This window comes from Chlamydotis macqueenii, chromosome 2 (genome assembly GCF_036417535.1).
Source record: "Chlamydotis macqueenii isolate bChlMac1 chromosome 2, bChlMac1.mat, whole genome shotgun sequence".
NCBI classification, from domain to species: domain Eukaryota; kingdom Metazoa; phylum Chordata; class Aves; order Otidiformes; family Otididae; genus Chlamydotis; species Chlamydotis macqueenii.
Genome location: NC_141557.1, coordinates 160,194,929 through 160,203,671, shown reverse-complemented (window position 1 = coordinate 160,203,671; position 8,743 = coordinate 160,194,929).

Below are 8,743 nucleotides of genomic sequence, written 5' to 3'. Positions count from 1 at the left end.
TTTAGCTGAAGTTGGTTCAGTGTCCTACACCTTATTATGTTCTTAATTTAGCTCTTAAGTCACTGCTCCAATCACTACTTAGAGCACTAAACCTGTGTTGTTAAATCATCTCGCAGCCCTCCAGGGAACAGTTAAGACTCAGGATGGCCTCTTGGCATTACTGTGCAATTTAGCCCTGTTTAATTCCCCTTAGCTGAGAAATATGATGAAAATGTATCTAGGAGACCAGCTATCAGCCATACAGCTTCTATTCTTGACAGATGCACAAGCCCAACTTGCCGTTGATAGTAATTGCTGAAAACTAGGATCTCATGATTTATCCAAGGCTCTTAAGAGCTTGATATCTGCTGTTCTTCCGGCAGGGAAATGCAAAGTTTAAATAGAAAACCTGCCTTGAAAAGTTCTGTGCAATCCAATCAGCCAGTAAATTTCTTACAGATGATAGCACACTGATCCTGGCATAATCCAATGTTTCATAAATGTCTTAAAAGATTAAGGCATCATTTTCTGCCCAAATGACAGCAGAGATTCACATCTCTGCAGAGTAAACACTGGCAATGGTCTTGCGTAAGAGCCAGCAATATTGCTAACATTCTCCTCTGTGCTTCTTTGCAAGGGCAATTACATAATCAGAAGCCCTCATCTATCAAAAGCAGTGCTTTCCGTTAAACAAGATGCTCTGCTGTAAGCGCACAAACGCACATCGGATGGAAGGAAGGGAAGGCAGCTGGATCGCATGGCCTGACCGACCTGGGAAGAGGGTTTTAACCATTTAATGGCTCATCCCTGCTTGCTGTTCTCTTTTGTTCATTTCTAGGCCCAGTTCTAAGAGCATGTTTGAAGGAGTGCACCAAGACTCTTGAATCGTGGTCTCCAACATGTGAGGTGCTGTGCTTCCCATCCTTCTTTAGGAGGCAATTGCCCCCTGAACCTTAAGGTCGCTGCAGACAGGAGCGGGTGTCTGCACGTGAGTTTGTCATCTAGATTCTGTAGCATCCATGGGGAGACATCACTGAGGATGAGATGTCCTAGGCATGCCTGTTTCTCTCAACTGACTATGAAGGGTGAATCTCCCACAACCTGCAACACCCCAGCTACTTCTCTGCATGGGCTCTGCGAACAGATACAGCAATGGGCACCGTCGGCACCACCTCCTGATCAGCAGAGAGCTACAGATGGCAGCTGTCTCAGGAGAAATGACATCAAGAGCCATATATGTGTCCCAAAGGACCACGTCCAGTTATGAAATCATCAAATACTCTACATAACTTGTTAGAAAATACCTCTGCTGTGTTGCTAACAAGAGCCCCTGGGCTCTGGCTCTCTCACAGGAAAGGCGTGAGATCTCTTGCCCTCACCAGGGCTTCCCCTCGAGTTGGTGGCTCCAATTAGGACACTTATAGAATCATAGAATCATAGAATGGTTTGGGTTGGAAGGGATCTTTAAAGGCCATCCAGTCCAATCCCCCTGCAAGGAGCAGGGACATCTCCAACCAGATCAGGTTGCTATATTGTCCTCGAGGGAGATATGGCCAAATTGTGCAGGGCCCCTGAGGATACCCACCTGGATTTGGAGAGGGCCTCACATCTCTGTTCTTCTTATTGCCTCTCATGGTGCATCCGCAAGGGGAAAATAAGGGACGGAAAGGACCGGATTTAGCGCACACAATCCCCTCTAAGGCAGAGGGATGTAATTCACTGAAGTGCCTTCCCTCAGCAGGAGAGACCTTCCTGACTGCTGCTAACGAAATAGCAGGAAATGGTATTTTCCTGCGCAGACCTGGCAAGCAGACAGCACAGAGGGGAGATTTTTGGCCGAGTTCCTCTGAGAGAGCAGAAGGTAACATGATAATTGGATGAAGGCGAATGGGAAGCAAAGAGAAGGAGGCCACGACAGCAAGGTCGCTAGGGAGGAGGTCAGAGTCTGCGAGACAGCTCGGGACAGAGTCGTGAGCTGGGAAGGGAAGGGAAGAGAGCACAAGGAGGAAGAGATGGAGCAAGGACGAAATGGGACAGGGAAGGAGGGGCAGGAGGTGAGTATCCCTAGAGAGGTCCCACCAGGGAGAGAAGTGTACGAGTCCTGACAGACAACACAGCTGTGACCTGCTAATGCGTCTGGGCCTCCCCAAGGGACTGTCTCCCCTAGAGAGCAAAAATGTGAAAACAGATGCATTTTGTTCAATTCTTTATTTCTGGAAAGATGCCACCTTATATTCAGGCTGATCCACTTGTGATCTAAAAGTCTCATGTTATCTTTCACTGACATTTCTCTGGCTTCAAGTCAGGCCCGTTAGCTTTCAGGGCTAAAATAATGCAGCGTCTCGTCCACCACGACCCATCTAACTTCAAAACTTTCCTCCAGCAAATAAATTCCTGCCTCTGAAGCTGCAGCTCTTTCTCCTGAGTGGCAAAAGGAGTTGATACAACCAGCACAGAGACAGGTAGCAAGGCTGGAGGATACTGCTGTGGACCTCCCTCCTGACACCAGTACAACCCAGGCCATAAAGCCATCCTCCTGCTATGGCACGGTTTTGGTGCTGTATCAGCTCGTCCAATCCAGGACTTAAAGAGTGGAGAACTACAAGCCTGAGAAGATGTAAGAGAGGACCTAGCAAACCTGAGGACCTAGCAAAGCCTTGCAAATCATTCACTGCATGGACAAGCTGTCCTTGGAGAAGTGGAACAATGAAACTTGGGGTTTTTAGAAATCAGAGGGGTTTTTAGCAAGAGATTTTGGAGGTTTTTAGAGACTTCTGCTCTGGGCTAATACGTAGTGCACTCATAGCATTGTATTTCCATTAGTTGAGGCACTGAAAGAGACTTTTCCTCTATCCAGCAACCAATATGTGCAAAAGTGGTAGGAATTTTGATGTCGAAGATCTTTGGCACTTCACCAGATTTGGCTGAAATGGGTAAAGGGTTCAACGCTATGGAAGAGCAAAGGGGGGAAAGCACATCAAGAGAAAGCAAGGCAGTATTTGCTTTAGCTTTTTCTCTCTGGTATATCAAAAATCACCAGCCTTAGTTATTGACTGTGATATTCATTACCTATAGCAGGATCTGGGCTTGAAAAGCTCCGAAAATATTTCAGAGGTTCAAGATGATTTTGCCACTTCCAGTTAGTATTTTCAGGAAAAGCTGGGCGCACACTGAGAGGAGGAAAGTAAACACAAGGCGATTATCTGACTGGTTTTTGAGATACGTTCACGCAGGCGGTTGTGCCGTGAACAGACTCATTGAGAGCGTGTTTCCAAGCCAGGCACGAGATTGGTTGCAGAAAACCAAGGTTTTGCTGCAAAGCGTTAGCACTGGAACTAAATACCTGTTGTGCTCTGTAAATGATCCCCTGTGATTGCATTTCCATGGGTCCGAGGAAGGCAACACACACGTTGCGGTGGAAACCTGGGGCACCTCTCCATCCTTCTGAGTCTCAGCGGAGTAAACGTGATACTGGGACAGTAGAAGTGTCAGAGCCTGCGCCAAGCAGAAGAAAAAACACAGGGAAAACTGCTGATGCTGCAGCCGAGGCGATTGAAAAGCTGACTTAAAGCAGGTCACTTCCACGGAGCTCGCAAGCTGCCTCCAAATTATCCAGTCAAATGAGCGTTAGATAAGCAGAGAGTCTTTCTGGGCCTTCAGGGGAATTCAGACAAGAGGGTTATTCAGCAGCTGGGTGATGACTAAAACTTTCTGAGGCAGGTGGGGGATAAATCACCGCTGCAAACTGGAGACTCGGCTGGGGCTGCGGGGCAGGCTGGAAGGGTGTCTGAGGAAACCCGAGCGGCTGAGCTGAGGCAAGGGCAGGGTCTGTCCTGCCCAGCCACCACATCCCTGAGCTCTTTGAGGAAGCTGATTTCAAGAAGGGGTTTTTTGCTTGGGTTTGTTTCTCAGCCAGGTTTCCTAAGCACTGAGGAAATCCCCTTATGCAATCACCGTGTGTGCCTGTAACTCTCCCCCTGCCCAACAATTTTTACCCCAGGGCTTTCAGAAGTCCAAAGAAAGGTTTTTCTTACACATCATGTGAAAATGGGTGGCTGAGGAGAGTGAGATATTTGGGATCAAAGGGTTTGAGCAAAGCATCATGGTGTCACAGTCCCTTTGTCCTTTCCATAACACCAGTGGAGAGGACCAGTCTCCATAGAAAAGCTGGAGAATGCCCACCCTCAAATACACATAGGATTGTGGAGACGGACAGGAGATGGAGAGCATTCCCGTGTGGTGGGGACCATCTCTTTCCACCTGCAGCCAGGGCTGAACCTGCTCTGAGACCCTGGTGAACACACTGAGGCTGCACGCAGAGGAGGGATCTGGAGAGTACATCTGTGGTCTGGCACAGGACTATCACAGGAGATAGCAGGCTGGAGACAAAGAGGGCTGGGAGACAGGAGTCTGGCTTCTGCCAGTGCATCACCGCAGAGCTGGGCGAGCTGCCCATTCTCTTATGCCTCCAGTTCTGGCAAAAACTATGAATCAGATCGGTCTCCACATTGGGCTCTGAAATCCTCTGAAGGAGGCAAGGTATGTGCGTTAGCCATCGCAGGCCTATCCTTGTGACCCTTGAAAAGGAAAAATGAACGGTTTCTCCTGCACCCAGCAGTGCAGTGCAACATCAATCAACTGCTGATGAGTACATCAGTAAGGTTAATGAAGGACACTGAAATCACCGCTTCCCCCTTCTCTTTCCTTCCCTCTCCTTGTCAAAACAAAGATCTTCTTCCTGTGCTGAGAACCACAGAATAATTTAGGTCAGAAAGGACCTCTGGGCATCTCCAGTCCAATTTTCTGCTCTAAGAAGGGTTATCTTCAAAGTTTGATCAGGATCTTACCAAGGTGAGATCTCTTATCAGGTGTGGAGATAGCACAGCACCTCTGTGCACCTGTCCCTGCGCTTACCCCTCCCCAAGCAGCAGAGGAGGGGAAGAAGGAATGGGGGTTATGATCAGTTCATCACACGTCGCTTTACGCCGCTGCTTCCTCTGCGGGGGAAGAACTCCTCACATTCCTCCCCTGCTCCTTCATGGGGTCCCTCCCACGGGCCACAGTCCTTCGTGGAACTGCTCCAGTGTGGGCTCACTTTTCCACAGAGTGCAGTCCCTCCAGAACAGCTGTCCCAGCGGGCCCTCCACGGGCCACAGCCTCCTCCAGGCCTCCACCTGCCCCGACATGGGGTCCTCCACGGGCTGCAGGTGGATCTCTGCTCCTCTGTGGGCCTCCATGGGCTGCAGGGGGACAACCTGCTCCACCATGGTCATCACCACAGGCTGCAGGGGAATCTTGGCCAGGAGCTGTATTACTCCTCCCCCTCCTTCTTCACTGACCTTGGCACCTGCAGCTGTTCCTCTCACAAGAAATTCTTCACAACCAGCAGGCAGACGCCTCTCAGGATCTTTTTACATCTCATTCACCTCTCATCTCCTCTCCACTTCTTTCAGCCAGGCCGGGCCCAGTCGGGCCCAGTCGGCCGCCCGGCGGGAGGCCAGAGGTTGAGGCCTGCAAGGCCCATGAGGCTCGCGCCTCCCCCTCTCTGCCCACACTCCAGCTTCTTCACTTCTTTTTTTTTTTTATTTTCCCCTTCTTAAATACGTTATCACAGAGGTGTTATCACTGTCGCCAATTGGCTCGGCCCTGGCCAGTGGTGGGTCTGCCCTAGACCTGGCCGGGTCCACTGAACAAAGGGGAAACTTTGAGCAGCTTCTCACAGAAGCTGCCACTGTCGCCTCCCCCTGCTACACAAAACCAGCACAAAGGTCTGAATGCAATGAGTCAATCAACTGCCCCTCAACAAGGTCTCACATCATGCATTACTACGTTGTCCCAGTGTCATTTCCTACAGCCACAACTTGTGTTTGTTGCCTCATCCTTTCACAGTGCACCTCGGAGAAGAGATTGACTGTCTTCTCCATAACCTTCCCTTACGTAGCAGAAGACAGCAATTATATTCCCCTGAGCATCTTCTTTCCCAGGCTGGTCCAACCCAGCTCACTTAGTCTTTTCTCATATGTCTTGTGCTCTCCACTGGACCTGGTTCAGTTTGCTGGTCTTTCCCTCGTACTGAGGGACCCAAAATTGAACACAGCACTCCAAACAGAGGGGAATCATCACTCGCCTCAAGCTGCTGGCTATGCCAGGAACTTGCAAGGCACATACAGGAGGACACCAACGCCCCCTAAATTCAGTGACGGGTGAATCAAAGTTATCTCAGAAGAGCCTGAGAGTCTTGCTCTCCCTCCCTGCACCATGTCTTCAGAAATCTCATCTGAGAATGAGCTGACATCTTTGTTACTTGCCAAATATCTAGCTGTGTGAGCGGCAAGAACAGGCTTTTGCACCTTTGGCAGCAAATCTTTAAGTATTTGCTGATCTCAACTAACATTCCCCACTCTACTTCATGTATCTGCTCCACTTTGCTTGATAAATTGGCTCCCACATCTTCATGTCTGCTGAGCATCAACTGATTATGAGGAAACATTCAAGGCCAGGTTGGATGAGGCTCTGAGCAACCTGATGTGGTTGGAGATGTCCCTGCTCCTTGCAGGGGGGTTGGACTAGATGACCTTTGAAGGTCCCTTCCAACCCAAACCATTCTATGATTCTATGATTCCATGATTCTAAATCTAAGAGAAATGAACAGTAGAAGGTTCCTGCCAATTTGGAGATGAAAGGGTGCTTTTAAATCATTACGAAAATACTTCTTTTTTTTTTTTTTCTTGTTCCAAAGCAGGAGCCTGCATCAGCTTTTAATTATTTCCTCACCCCCACAGCCTCCATTGGCAGGTTATTCCCCTGGCTGATTGAGCTCGTCGTGGTCCAGAAGCAAGAGTAGGAGGCTGCAAGACAGGATGTCTGGGTTCCCTTCTGAAGTCTGTCCCTGACCTTTCGTGAGAAACGCGGCTCGCCCCTGCTCCTGATGGGCCACATTGGCAGACGTGGATGCTGAGTCTGCCGGAGCAGTGGTTTTACGCGGCATGCGTCACCACATCTGTGGTTTCCACTGCACTGACCGTTATGGCACTGTAACGTTTCCTTGTCTTATGGAAGTGTCAGGAAGATTAGTTGATGTTTGCTCAGTGCTGGACAGATGTGAGGAGAGGGGAAAGGTCCCCTGCCAGCTCTTCCTTCTCATGGAGCAAATGTAATTCTCTCTCATGATGTTTTCAAGCCTTGCCAGGATCCCTGCACTTTGTCTCCTCCCCTCTGGTGGCCCTTGCAGACCAAGGTCCCAGAGCACAGCTTCTCCACCCAGCACGGCAGGAATCTTCTCATGGGAAAAACTGGGACTCTTAAAAAGCCCTTCTTTCTTACACCTTGCCTTCATGCCGCACACCACAGTGCCACCACAACAGAGCCTGGCTGCCGCTCGCTCTGCCCACTCTTCACAATGCAGCAGCCTTTCTTCTGTGGGTGGCCAGCCAAGAGCTTCACTAGTTCAAAAGCAGGAAGCCAAGCCAGGACCTGTCTCTGGTGGGGACACCCCCTTTGTTTCAGCTATGGTTCCTCTGGGATTTTCATTCTCCGTGCCTGCATTCACTGAGCATCTCCTGATGCCTCCAAGTCCAGCCTGAGCTGCCAGACAGGCTGCAGCTGAGCTGCTGTGTCCCACGGGGCCCTTTCTGCTCTCTGGGCACACAACAGGGTACAACACATGCACGGTTTGTAGGAAGCACCAGACAGACCAGGTGTGGCCAAGGTGGTCACTCCTGCAGCCCCACGAGGCTGGATATATCAGGAGCTCTGGGCTTGTGGCCATGGCCTACACTAAGCGGATCTTCATTTCTTCCCACCACGTCCTGATCTTCTCTCCAGTTGACACCTCTTCACATTTCTCTTTGCTCTAACCCTTTCTCTAGCCATGGCCTAAAGAGAGCTCCACACTGCCTCTCAAGAGAGCTGTGGCTGTTTTTCCAAGCCAACACCATCACGGTGGCAAACGCTACCGTTTTTATGAGCCCCGTGGGCAACAGCCACTGTGAATGCAGAAAAGCAGCAGCCAAACAGCATCAGCCTGCACAGCTGAACTATTTGAGGAATGAAGAAAGAAATCCCATTTTATGTGACTGCATTTGCCCTGCTGCACTCTCTCTTCACTGGCTGGAGCACAGGCATTGCGATGGATTCGTCCTCAGGAACAAGAGGCAGGTTAGCTCTGAACTAGCTCTGCTCTCTCATGCAGCCCGGTGCCTGCAAAAATCCACATTGCTACCAGCTGAACCAGTTCTGAGGCTCCTCTGAGTCACTAACCAGCACAACTGTGGACAGGGGCACCCCAAAAGCAGTGGGGGGAACAGGCATACAAAAACAGCAACAATACTTCAGGAGAGCAACACACATCTGGCTGCAGCGGCTAAAAAGGGACGAATAAAATGCACTCGCCTCCAGGTAAAGAATGACTTCAGTGGAGAGTGTTTGACTTTATGCCAACCCCAGAACAGGCAGATGTAGCTGAAAGAAAAAGCAAACAAAAGCCCAAAGTAAGGCATTCCCATGGTCGCAAGGGGAAGTTTCATGAGGCCTTGACCCACAGGAATTTTTAAACCTTATCCTTTAACATAATCAAAAAGAGGGCAGCCAGGAGATTGAAACCTCAGCAGTTGAGGGGACCTTCATCTGACCAAGCTCCCAGACAGTCCTGAAACCTTTCCCACGAGGTAGCTCCTGGGATGATCCCGCCGTGAGCAGCCTCTCTCCATCCCGGAGCCTCTGCGGAGGCAAGGCTGCTGCTGTTGCCAAACTTCCCAGCTTCGAC